Source organism: Macrotis lagotis, chromosome 8, assembly GCF_037893015.1.
Source record: "Macrotis lagotis isolate mMagLag1 chromosome 8, bilby.v1.9.chrom.fasta, whole genome shotgun sequence".
NCBI classification, from domain to species: Eukaryota; Metazoa; Chordata; class Mammalia; order Peramelemorphia; family Peramelidae; genus Macrotis; species Macrotis lagotis.
Window position 1 is genome coordinate 181,053,133 of NC_133665.1, and position 14,042 is coordinate 181,067,174.

The 14,042-nt window shown below is 41.5% G+C and overlaps 1 protein-coding gene across 8 annotated transcripts in view; it reads left to right on the forward strand.

Moving 5' to 3' along the window:
• The window catches only part of PDE1C (phosphodiesterase 1C), a 436,829-nt gene that overhangs the window by 250,859 nt on the left and 171,928 nt on the right, over nt 1–14,042 (forward strand). The window lies entirely within an intron of this gene.

Genomic DNA, 14,042 nt, shown 5'->3' on the forward strand with positions numbered 1-14,042 from the left:
TTTTGGATGGGTGGTCCATTATAAAGGAGCTTTGAAGGATGAACAACTGAAAATTTTAGTACCAGGTTAAAGGATGGATAAAAAGAGGGAATTGTTTTTGTGCAATAGAATTGGGTATGGGCATGTATATGTTGTTTGTGTGTGTGTGTGTGTGTGTGTGTGTGTATGTGTATGCGGGTCCTCCTACTGTTTGGGGGCATCCTCCTATTGTTTGAGAGAGGAAGAAAGAGTCATACCCTGGTGGGACACATCCATATCATATTTATGCCAACTGCAAAATACTCTCTTGTTATTCTGAATGATTGCTCACCCTTGAGATCCCACGGCTACAGGGGCACGTGATATATGATTAGGGAGGGGAGCAAAGTGGGAGAGAGTTTTCAATGTTTATTCTTCCCCAAAAGATATATCATGACTCAGAGGATAGACTGATAGCATCAGTTCTAGTGGCTTCCTATTGCCTCCAGGAGCAAGTATATCATCTTGTATTTGACTTCTAAAAACCTCTCATTATTTGCATCCCCTTACCTCCTTTCAAATTTCTCACTCCTTACATCTTCTATGTCCTATGATCTAGAGACACTGACTTCTTTGCTTTCACTCTAAGATATTTCATTTCCCAGCCATAGGCATATCCATTCATTCTCTGTTGTCTTTGTCTCTCTCTTCTGTCCTTTTTGTCTGTCTCTGCAGGTCTCTCTCCTCTCTTCTTTCTCTCTCTCTCTCTCTCTCTCTCTCTCTCTCTCTCTCTCTCTCTCTCTCTCTCCATTTGTTTTAGAAAACACCTTTAGCTCATACTGGAAACCTCACTGTCTGTAGGTCTTCTACCCACTAAACTACTAACATAGGCCCTCAGAGAGGTTAGAGGCAAGGAGTCTCATAGATGTCAAAACAGTTCTAGCAAATGCTTTTTCACAACACATTAGAAGTGGAGTGTCTGTCCACTGGGAAATGACTGAATGGACCATAGTTCATGACCACATAGGAAAAGTATTGCCCCATCAGGAATGATCAGGAGGGATGATGAGGAAATTGAGACAGGAATAGGAGCCAGGAAGAGCCACATGGCCCAGGTAGACTGAGGATGAAAGGGTGTTGGTTTGACCCCACAGTCTGACAGCCAGGAATGACCTTCTTATATAGTAGGACTGGCCGAAGCAGCCAATTTTGTAGCTTTAACTTCTGGACATTGCCGACCCATCGATCACCAAGTCTGAGCCGTGATGGGCCATGCTGCTAGTCCTTGGAAGAAACATCCTATTCTGAAAGCAGCCTGGCTCTGTAAGACCGTTTGTAGCCCTTTGTTTTCCTGCTCAAATTTACAGAGTAATCCTGGGTTTATTCAAAGGGAGCTGTTTTCCCCAGATAGCTTGAACAGCAAGTTCGAGGTCAGATCATTGCTCGATAATTTTTTTTTCTTTTCCCTTGAAATAAAAGCCCAGGAATGACCAGCAGCTTTTCTGGAGTGATAGAAATACCAGTAGAGTTCCTTCTCACATGGAAGTGTTGGGATCATTGATGACAAGCTGAAGGGGAGCTCAGTGGTTGTCTAATCCCATTCCCTTCTTTTATAGAAGAGGAAATAGACCAGAGAAGAAAAAGGACTTTCCTAGCCTCACACACATTGTCAAGGTCCTGAGTCTATATGTGTTATTCCATGTGGCTATGGGCACTGGATGGTTCCCTCTTCTCAAACAAAAACATAACTGACCAAAAAATGGTCCAACCAAGAAGGGGCCTGGGAGGTTCCAGTTCCCTTAACTCCGATCCTCTTTGGAAAAGAACGAGCCCTGGAAGCCAGCAACTTTTCTGGGCCTCACTTTATTCGATGGGGAGGCGGACTTGGGTGGTCTAAGTTCCTTTCCCATCTTAACAATCTAGGGTTATAGAGATGGAGGTATCATTTTGGCCATCAGGTTCTAGAGTGAGAGATTTAGAGCTGGGCCAGATATGTAATGCCTCCAATTGTGTGAATGAAGAACTGGGTAGAGGAGGAGATGGGCGATTTTTCACTGTTTATTCCTCTCACACATACTAGCTGTTACCCAAGGCAAGTCCTCGAACTTCTTGGGGGCTCTCAGGAATCCTTGAAGTCTGTTAATGAAGCAGACTTGTTCTAGTTTCATGGCAGGAATTTCCAGACCCAGAATTCCCATCGCAGATGAAATCCCAAGTGTCAAGATGGAGTGGGAAAAATGGGCTTATTAAGTACCTTGCACCCTAGCTCCAACCAACTGGCTTTACAGATCAGGAAATTAAAGTCTAGGGAGTTTTTAAATTTTATTTTTATTAAAATTTTCATTTGACAAGCTGCCACTTTAGAACACATGCATTTGCACGTGTTCTGTATGAATGTAGATATATGTATAAAAGCCAAGCAAAGCCAGTCCTTTCATTGGTCCTAGGTAGATTTCCCTAAAGGAGGTGAATCCTCTTGCCTGAGGTCTTCCAAGGTAAATAAAAGACTCAGGATTTGAGAGATTGGAGTGATCACTTTTTTATACGTTTTCTTTGTTCTCCAATTATATACAATAGCAGTTTCAATCCATCATCCCTTTGCAAGGTTTTGAATTTCACAATTTCCCTCCCTCCCTCCTTCCCTCCCTCCCCCCAACCCCCACAGTAGGTAGCCTGATAATCTCTACATTGTTTCCATGCTATACATTGGAGTGATCATTTTTTAAATAATGGATGGGTTTTCCTAACTTCATTTTCTATTAATTTTTTCCCTATCCATTATTCTCCTCTATACAAGCTACGAATGGGGGATGAATGGGTGTGGAAGGAGTGATTGCAATCTGGGAGGGCTGGGCCCATCTTTGTATCTCAGATTTGCCTTACAGATTTCCACCTCCCAGCTGGATGAGTTCTTAGAACTTACTAGAGGGAAAAGAAATGGTCTTCTCACAAAACAAACTGCTAATTTCAACATTTTTCACTTTCTTTTTTTGTAAGGCAAAGGAGTTAAGTGACTTGTCTAAGATCACACAGCTAAGTGTTAAATGGCCGAGGTGAAATTTGAACTCGGGTCCTCCTGTCTCCAAGGCTGGTGCTCTATCCACTGTGCCACCTAGCTGCCCCAATATTTTTCATTTTCACAAACTGAATTTCCAACTGAATTTAGCAGTGAGAATACTGGGTGGAGCAGCAAGGTCACAGAGGGAAGCTTGGGAGCACATGTTTTTCATAATTCTCTTTCCTGGCCAGGAGTCCAGTGGAAAGGGTAAAACTATTCACTTCACATTAGCCAGGAGGGAGGAGTGACTTAGGTATTGTAATGGATGGTCCAGCTGGAACGAAGGTTTGAGATGGCACCAGGATGTGCATTTAACATGTTTATAGTGACTTGGTTCCTAACCATGGGCTTACCTATGGCCTAAGCAGCCTCAGCAAAATGTGGCTGAAACAGGAAGGAACCTAGATCCATGAATAAATTGCCTTCTCTGAAGTTCAGGTTCATTTTCTTTGACAAGATCATACATTACCTGTGACATAGTGTAACTGTGCAGAAAGCACTTTGTCAAACAGTTTGATCTAAATACAGGTCTGATAAGGTCTCTAGGGGGGAGAAAGGGGCTCCCATAAATCAAAGAAAGCTTATGTTGTTCTATCCATTCCCCCCAATCTTTCATCCATCCACTTTTTTTTCCGTTCTGTCCATCCATCCATTTATCCAGTCATCCATCCATCCCTTCATCCATTCAACTATCCACTCATCCATTCAGTCGATAGACAGTAATTTGTGCACAGGGCCAGGAATGTTTTGAAGGTTTCAAGTTTCATCCTTTCCCATCTAGTAAGCAAACTTATTGGATGTTTGATATTTCCTTCACTGTTGCTATATGCATTTCTTTTTTTTTCTCATCTTCTAACAGCCTTGAAATGGTCAGGAAATGCATTAACTGTGGTCATGGATGGAGCCTGTTTTCAAAAGCATTTGTTTTTGTCCCCACTCATGGGGACTGGGTTAGAAGCCACCCAGTTGAGATTCTCATTCTTCATCCTTCTCTGGCTCTTTTCTAGTCTTGCTTCTGGCCCCTCTTATTCCTTATCTGTTAAACAGAAGCTTTGAAAAAAAAATCCTGTAATCATTCATCTTTTTCTAAAGCCTACACATCCCAAATCATGTGTAGGCAGGAGAATTCTCTCGCACTGGTTCTTTGAGTCTGTGTAATGAGGAGCAATCACTGGCATTCTATCGCTCTCTGAAAGCTGGGACTATTTGTACTGTGACTTAGAGACGGCTTGTGAAAAGAGGGAGCGTGCAGGGAGGGGGCTGGGTGGGGGGAAGGAGGCTTTCATTGTAATTCCAACACCTTTCCAAAACACACCATGAAAAGAGATTTCTGTGAAGCTTCTAAATGAACACCCAGCCATGCTTTGTTCAGGCTGAAGAGGACGGAGATGCCAAAAGTTACTGGTTCTCGGATAGGAAATTTAGTATTTGTGAAGGTTGATTGGTGGAAATAGGCCCATTTGCAGAGAGGCTGGGCAGGATGGGCTGCCCGGATGTATTTCAGTCCAAGGTTTAGCGTGGTACCTAGAATATGGTAGGTTACATAGAATTTCTAAATTAATGGGAATGCTAGATAGATTTGGTGATTGTCAGTCTTAGGTTTGGATCACTTCCTACTGGGAGTGACCTTGGAAAAAATCATTTTTTCTGGGTCACAGTTCCACATCTATAAAGGGAAGGGTTTATCCTAAAAGACTCCTTCATACTTTAAATCTAGGATCTTATGATCTCAGATGCTTTCTAGCTACTGGAGGGAAAGGCAATTTGGTGCCAGTCCCTGAATCAAGTGCTCTATAATTCTCATTTAATCCTTACAACAGGCCTGGGAAGTAAGTGTGATTGTTATCCCCATTTGGCAGTTGGGGAAACTGAGTCAACCATGGGTTAAGTGACCTGCCCAGGGTTCACAAGGATAGTAAGTACCTGAGGCTGTATTTGAACTCAGGTCTCCCTGATGCCAGGCTCTCTGCTTGCACTGTGGTACTGTCTCGCTGCCTAACTAACTAGGCAAGTTGCTTAAACTCTCTGGACCCCAGTATCTTCATCTGTTCTTTGAGGTTTAAATCCCAATGTGTTGGTAAAGGACTCTTTGTAAACCTTCCCGCACTGGTTAAGTGTCAATTTTTCTATGATTATCTTGTTTGTTCCCATCATTTTATGGGGGTGTAATAAAGGGGGGAAGAGAGATGACTTGTCACTGTTCTGTCATTCTTCTTTTCTATTGAATTATCAAGGAACCCTGGATAAAATGACTGCTTTTCTGTAGTTAAAAAACTATTCTCATTATTATCCCCACCATTTCCCTTGATAGTGCCTGTGTTTTTATCTGTTAAGGAACTTCTAGTGAGGAGAATCCCTCCACCATGGCAAACCAATTTGTGTTCTTCAAGGTCTCTTCAACTAGTCTTAGAGCATTGAAAAAAAATGCCAAAATAGTCAATATCGGAAGGAAAGCAGAAAATTTGGGGAAAAATTTATAGACAGTTTATCAGACAAAGGTCTCATGTCCAAATAAAGAATATTGTCAAATCTCTTTAAATATATGAGTCATTCCCCAGTTGATAAATGGTCAAAGCACATGTACAGTTTTCCAATGAAGAAATCAAAACAATTAATAGTCATATGAAAAATGCTCTAAATCATCATTGGTTAGAGAAATTCAAATTAAGTCAAATGAATTGATCCAACCATTTTGGAGAGCAATGTGGAATTATGTCCAGAGTTGTTAAACTATCTTTTTGATCATGTAAAACCACTAAACATGGTCTGTTTAGACCAAGAGAATAAAAAAGAGATAAACTCTTGTCATCTGAAATGTTTATAGCATCTTTCTTTATGATGTCAAAAAACTGGAAACTGCAGGGATCCCCATCAGTTGGGTAATGGCTGGCCAAGGTGTGGTATATGATTGTGATGGACTAATCTTGTCCTATAAGAAATGACTAGATCGATGGTGTTAGGATAGACTTGTATGAAATAATGTAGAAGGGAATGAACAGAACCAAGAGAATACTGTATACAATAATAGTAATAGTGTTTTAAGAATGACTTTGAGGGGTGGCTAGGTGGTGCAGTGGAAAGAGCACCAGCCCTAGAGTCAGGAGGACCTGAGTTCAAATTCGGCCTGAGACAATAATTACCTAGCTGTGTGGCCTTGGGCAAGCCATTTAACCCCATTGCCTTGCAAAAAAACCTAAAAAAATGAGTGAATAAATTATTTTATTATATACTATCTGCATCCAGTTGGATATGTGTGTGTGTATATTTATATAATAGCAGTATGTGTAAATATATAATAGTTTTACATTTAACTGTATACACACCTACTCATGTCTCATGCTGGTGAGGCATGGAAGGGGAAAAAGAAATGTACATGATAATTTTTTTTATATTTGGAAAGAATAAGCAAGTTATACACAGATTTTGTATATGGTTTCACTGAAATCTTATTTTTTATTATACTGTTATGGAAATGCTTGTTTTATTCCATAAATTAAAAATAAATCCAAAAAAGTGACTTTTCCAGGATGTGTCAAAATTAGGACTCAAACCCAGAACTTCCTTGTTCATCCTTTCATTTTCAGAGAGTATGAGTGATATAACGGGTGATGTCTTGACTAGCCCTGAATTGAAATCTAAGTGAGGCAGAACTGCACAAAGTCATTGACCTCATACTCTCCTCCAGAGTCATTGAAGTCCATTGTCAAGACAATGTTAAGATGACTGTCTGGAGGAGGTAACCCAGCCTTTAGTTTGTCTGGGCTTGTCTACAAGAGAGTTGGGACCCGAGGAGACTGACCCCAGGAGAATGGGAGAAGGGCACCATCTCTGAGGATGAAATTCTGAGGATGGTTCTACTATGAGACTTGGAAGAGACAGTGATGGGGAGAAAAGTTCCTTTGGCCACATGTTAGCATTTTTCTGCTTGAAGCTGCCCCATTGTTTATTCAGTTTAATTTAGCTCAAGTCTGCTAAAAGATTATAGTGTCATCATGGTTCTTGAAATTTTGTTGAATACAATTCACTAAAGCACCCTTCTAATTCCCCCTTCTTTTCTCCTCTCAACTTTTTTGCCCTTTTCTCCCCTTTGTTCCTCTCCTTTTCCCTTCTTCTCATATTTTCCTTCTGCCCCTTTACTTTCTCCTTTCTCTACCCCTTTCTTCCCTTCCTTCTCATTCTTTTTATCCCTTCTCTTTTTGCTTCTATCTCCCTCCCTCCCTCCCTCCCCCTTCCCAATTTTGTTGGCAACTTCTACTCATAATTCTTAATTCTGTCCTCTGGGGCTTGGTAGGAAAAAGCTCTCATCCCTCTTCCGTATGACAGCTCTTTAAATTTTGAAGACAGCTGTCTTCCTCCTTCCTTTGCTCCTCCATGCTAACTTATCTCTTTCATTGCTTTCTCCCTCCCCCCTCACCCGACCTCAGTCTCTTCCCTCTTCTGGGAATTGAGATTGAAACTATTGAGTATAACTTGGTATGTGGATTCCACTTATCCGCACCTCCCTTTTCATGAAAAGGATTGACTTTTATCGTATCCTTAAAACTTTCTGTGCGTGTAGGATTAAATTTACCATTTCCTGACTAATCCAGATCATTGGAGTAACAGAACCATTAGAGTAATAGACCACTGTCAAGATTTGCATATGCAACTTTCACAGTATGGAATTCATAATGAGGTGTATAAAGCTGAGAGACAGGACTGTCTAAGAATAAGGAGCTGCTGAGATCCAAACCCAGCCATGACTTCTGCATGTGGTTCTGGGCCTTTGCCCAGTGACCATCACAGGACCTGGATTCCACTCCAGATTCTTCACTGACTGGTTTTATTATCTGGGACAACCAAGTCAAATCAAGCCAACAATTGCTCAGTCAGTAAACATGAGCCAGACACTGTAAATGCAGAGGATATGAAAAATGGGAAAAAAGAGTCTTGGTACTCCAGAAACACACACACACACACACACACACACACACACACACACACATATATATATATATATATATATATATACACACATATATATATATATATATATATATATACATATATATAAACTGTGCATAAACAAGATGTAGTATAGAGTTAAATCTCAGAGAAAAGGCTTTCAAACTAAGAGGGATAAGACCTTAGGAAAAGGGGCAGCTAGGCAGCACAGTGGATCAGAGTATGGCCCTGGAGTCAGACACTTAATAATTACCTAGCTGTGTGGCCTTGGGGAAGTCACTTAACCCCATTACCTTGCAAAAACTAAAAAGAAAAACAGAACTTGGAAAAGGCTCCTTATTGGAGGTGGAATTTTTTTGTCAATCCTTGCCCCTTCCCCACCAGAGGCCATCATGGGTGGTGACTTGACTTGCTCTGCATTGGAGTTAAGTGAGACAGAACTGCTCAGTCATCAGCCTTGATCTCTACTAGAGTCATTGAAGTCCAGTAACAAGACAGTCAAGACCTGTGACAATGACCTGGGATGCAGTGGGGAACCTTGGTTTTTCCAAATTAAGGTCTTTCCTAGGTTTCAGTTTGGGACCTGAAAGAATCCAGGAAAACAGATGAAACAGAGTTTCAGATTTGGGGGGACAGCCAGTGAAAATGCCTTGAGCCAAGAGATGGAGGGTCTTGTTTGAGGGCCAGCCAAGAAACCAGTGTCTTATTTATTAAGCAACAACTATGTGCCAGTCTGCTAACCTAGACAAATCTAGCTTCACTTCCATGTTTCCCAGTAAATTCAATAGCACATTGTACTTTCAGTTGGGAAAAGTAATAATTATTTTTAATTGATCTACCAACAGATTGGAAGCAGCTTGGTGGTTAGAGCACAGGGTCTTGATCTCACAACTACTCCTTAAGGAAATTTTATCCTCATTTCATAGGTGAGCAGCCAGAAGTGAAATGACTTACCCAGAGTCACACAACCAGTATATATCAGAGGCAAGTTCTGAGCCCAAGTTTTCCTGGTTTCAAGCCCAGCACTTTACCTACTAGGATAGGCACATAATTATGGTACATGACCATGAACTATTTGGAAATGATTTATATAAGGTAGCAGTATGGTATTGGTACCTTTCTTTTTTTTCCCTCCAATTAATCTGTGAATTCATTTCTATAGGTGCTCTATCCAGTGACACTGATTTCATCTCATCTGTGTTCCCCTCTCCCTTGCCCCTCTTACCTACAGCCTCCCCTAAATCAATCTCAGAGATATACTCACATCCCTGAAGAGTTAAATCCTTAGGTCTATACATTATTGCCAGAATGAAGCTAATTTTTTGCCTTACTAGGAACACTATCATACCTGGTACTTCAGAGAGTAATTTTTAAGCTAAGGTCTTCACATTTGAGTTTGACTGAAGCAACATTCATTCAGTAAAGTAAGTCTAGGTGAGAAATGAAGTTTGCTAGATGGAGTGACCTCTCTTAACTAATCAAAAAATCAATCTGGTAAGGGAAGACCTCAGAGTTTCTGGCCAAAATAGAAATAATTGCTATTTACATTCACTTTGAGCGGATCAGGACCAAAGCTTTGACCTAGCAAGGGCTTGGCCAGAGACCTACCATTGGCTAATAAGTGAGTGTCAGACAGAGTGCTTTTGGTGGAAGGCGTAGTCCTTAGGAGATCTAGAGGGTAAACCTATCTTGTTGAGGTTTCGGTGATCGAAATTTGGTGTCATCTCCAGACAACTTGGTCTTTATCTGGTCACTGGACCCAGATGGTTCTAGAGGAGAAAGTGGAGTTCATGACTTTGCAGCACCCCATCATTTAAATCTAATTCACCTGCCTGATGCCCTTGTCCTCTTTGAGAGAAAAGGAGAAACAACAATACATTCTTTCTTCTGAGATGGACCAATTTTTCATTGGGGTAGTTATGCTATTTAAAGATTAAAAATAGATTAGCTTAGTAAATTATTGGATATATTGGTTGAGAAATTGGTTGTTGTTCATTCAGTTATGTCTGACTCTGTGATTCTGTGGACCAGGGTCACATAGCTGTTAAGTATTGGAAGTTAGATTTGAACTCAAAACTTCCTTACTCCAGACCCAGTGCTCTATCCACCCAGCTGCTTACAATATTTTGGCAGATAGATCAATTATTAAACAGGGAAACAGAAGAATGGAAAGAAAGAAAGAAAAAAGAGAAAAAGGAAAGGAGAAAGAAAGATGATAAATATATAGACAGATGATTGACAGACTTACAGACAGGAAAGCAGATGGATGGACAGGCAAACACAGATAAATGATAAAAATATATATATATATATATATATGTATATATATGTATATATATATAGGGTTGAATAGAGGAATAGACATAGAAAGAATAGACACATGGATAGGCAGACAAGATAAAAGCTGAGCTAGACAATTTAGACAGACAGAATAGCTAGATGGATGGATAGATGAATTGATGGACAGATGGAATGAAACAGGATTAATAGACAGGATAGATGGATAGACAGGCAGACACAGATAAGATAGATGGGAGGCAAATAAGATGGATAGAATAGACAATTAGACAAAGCTAGCTAGATGGATGGATAGATGTAACTGTCCCAAGGTGGGTGGAGCCAAGGCTCCTTATTCTGCTCTCTGGTCTTCAGATGAAGCAAGGATGATCTTTTGTTGAGGGGAATCATCTGATGCACTGAGTCTGATGGAGAGATGACTCCTGGTCATGGACTGGATGACTATTGGGGACCGGCCAGCTCTGAAACCCTCTGAACTTTTTTTAGGACCTGGGTGCTTTCTACTTTTCTCCCAGACCTCCTTTCAAATCTCTGATATGAGTTCCAGAAAAAAATTCAGCATCAGTACCCCCACTGAGTCTATAGGCAGCTTGGTACAGTAGATAGAAAGGTAGCCTTAGGGCCATGAAGACCTGGGTTCAAGTTTATGTCTGGCCCACACTGGTTGTGGAACACTGGGTGCCTCATTTGACCTCTCAAAGCTCAGACAAAAAGTCACAGAGAAGGTGATGACCTGCATGGGTCATCATGGGAAGAGAGATTCCTCATCTGGAATTTCCTTGTGGTAATAGCATCCTGGGTCCCAGTCCCCATCCCCTTTCCCTATATTTTTATACCACAGGAGTAGGAGGACTTATGCAACCAAGGCTTTGTGGGAGGACGAGGTTTCAGAGCTAGCTCAGTAACGATCTTGTGACACCGAGGTGGTGGGATGCTATGATGTCATCTGTTTCTCCTTTACCAAAGAGAACCTTGTTACTCAAAGGTCAGCATAGCATAGGGGCTCCTTGAAGACAAAGAAGGTGTTCATTGATGGGGGTCCATGGACTGTGGTCCCGGAATGCTGTTGAATATTAATAGCCAGGAAGAAATGTTGAATAAGAAGAATTCAAAGACCCGGCCATCTCATACCATTTCTTACTGTGTGACCCTGGGCAAATTGTTTAACCTCTCTGGTCCTTATTTTCCATCTCTAAGAATGGCATTGGTAATATAATTGTCTTAGAGTACTGGTGGATGGATTTAGTACACCTTGGCTCAAACCTTATCTCTGAGACTTGCTAGTTGGGTGACCCTGGACAAGTCACTTAATCTTGTTTGCTTCAGTTTCTTCATCTGTAAAATGAGCTGGAGAGGACAAAGTCAAGCCATTCTAGTAACTTTACCGAGAAAACTCCCAAGGGTCACAAAGAGTTAAACACAACTGAAAACAACTGAACAGCAAAAGTCAATATTTTTATGTCGTGGGTCCAGTGTTTACCATCATTGTTGTTCTACTCTCCTATGAAAGACTGGCTAATGGGACAGTCTCCTACGACTGCTGGCTGACTCGGAAGGGGCGTGGGAATGACCAGATGGAACAGTGGATACTCATCAAGACTGAGCAGCAGGTTCTAGTAGTAATTATGTTAGTAGGTGAAGATTAAGCTAGAATGACAAACCTTCACTCTATATAACATAGCATCTCAATTGACACATTTCTACAAGTTTCTTTTTAGAAAACTTGCTTCATGAAATTAGAATCTCCGGGGTGACTGAGCACCATCCTGAGAGACTCCCCGAAGGGCTCATGCATGATCGTCAGACTTTTGCTTTTGTTTCTCTAGTGCTTGGCACAAGGTCTGACTGCCGTGAATGTTCTATCATTTCTAGTTGATTTATTGATATAGGAGTCTGACTCTAGAGTTAGAGAATCTGGGGGCTTATTCCATCTCTGGTGTTTGAGTATGCCACTTAACCTCCCTGGGCCTCCGTTTCCTTTTCTGTAAAATGAAGTTAGACTGGATAGCCTCTAAAGGTCCTAACACTAGACCTATGATCTTGTGATTGATTTCTATGTAGGAGAAATTCTGGTATAGGGGGATTGGGATCTTAATAGTTGAACTGAAAACATAACAAATCATGGCTGATTTCTTTGACTTGCCTCATTTCTGATATCTGATGAAATTCAGGAAAGCTATTCTAGTTAAAGAAGAGATTTCTTGGAACAGAGAAAGGAACCTACACAATCTCAGAAAGGCCCTGGGAGACCATTTAGCCAAACCAGACATCATCAAAATATCCTGCACATGCTGAATATCAGGCATTCAGTCTGTATCTGAACTTCCAGGGAAGGGGAGCTCCCTAACCCCCCGGGGTAACCTGGGGTATTTTGGGCAGCTCTAAAAGTTAGGAATTTTGGGGGAGTTTTTTTTACTTTTGTTTTTACCATTCATTAAACTTAAATTTGACTCTTTGTACACATACCCTCTGACTTCCAGCTCTGCCTAGAGACACCCAGGATAATCCCTCTTTCACTCTACAGCCCTTCAAAGAAAACTTTGCTTTTGTGGATAAGACTGTGGTCCTAGCCAGTGGTGGGAGTCTGAGATTGGAGGACCTTTGGTTATCTGCCTTCCTTTGGCAAACAGAGGCAAAATACCTGTCCCGTAAGGACCTGTCACTAAGCAGTGGCATTAATTGATTTCCCACAGGTCTTCCTGTTCCATGCTAGCTAGCGCCTGGCTTTCCCATTTCTATCCTTGGAATCACAGAGTAATGCTTTGTGTGGCACCAGGACCTTTCAGCAGAAGATCCCAAAGCACTCTGCAAATGTTAACTTGGCCAATGTCACAAGACTATAGGAGAAGGGAGAAGCTAATGCTTCCTCTCCTTGAACAGAGTGAGGACAGGTATTAGAACTGGTCCCTGTGTATTGGGACGAATGGTTCCCAATAAGCCTGTGGTGTGAGCTAGTCTGCTGTGGTCATTAATGAATGGGACAACTACTGGGCAAGGGTGATCAGAACCTTGCCTGTGAAGGAGTCATGAGATCTTAGCATCTCCTGCTTCTGGTCCTTGATGCTGATGGAAAGTTTGAAAGGTTGCCAAGGCGTTTACAACTCTCATCTCATCTGAGCATCCTCCCGGGAGGCGTGACTCAGAGCGAGAGGGATGGGAAGTCAGACCATCTGGTTCTGAATCCCAGTTCTGCCAATTACTTCCCGTGCCTATAATCCAGGGTTGGAGGCTCCTGACCATGTTCTGCCAACCCTGATCTGATGGGAGAGACAGATTCTGGGAGATTCATTATGTAAAGTGGAGGGAAGCAGTGGGATTTAATGGAAAGGACACTGGCTGTGAAATTAGAGGGCCTGGCTTCAAGTTTCACTTTGGACATGGACCTCAGTTTCTTCTACCATAAAATAAGGGGTTGGGCTTCAGGTTTAGGAATAAATAAGGTTTACTTTTCTTTGTCAGTTGTGTGAGTTGCCTCTACTCCCTCTCATTACCTGAGCTCCCCAATCTCAGACCTTTGTGACATCGGTTGTGAAAAAGGAGTTAGAGAGGCTCTATTTTTGATATGGAATATAAAGTACTGCACACATACAAGTTATCAAGGGGGCCATCGGGGAAAGAGTCATCCTAGCTCCCACTCTTGGCCTGCATGTGCTCCCTTGTCTTTGGATCATGGCCCAATGCAAAGGAACCAGAAGGGAAGTCGGGAAATTTAAAGAATCTCTGGTCTGGGGAATTATCAGGCATTTATTTGTTATATAGTCTCTAAATCATACTCTGGATAGGA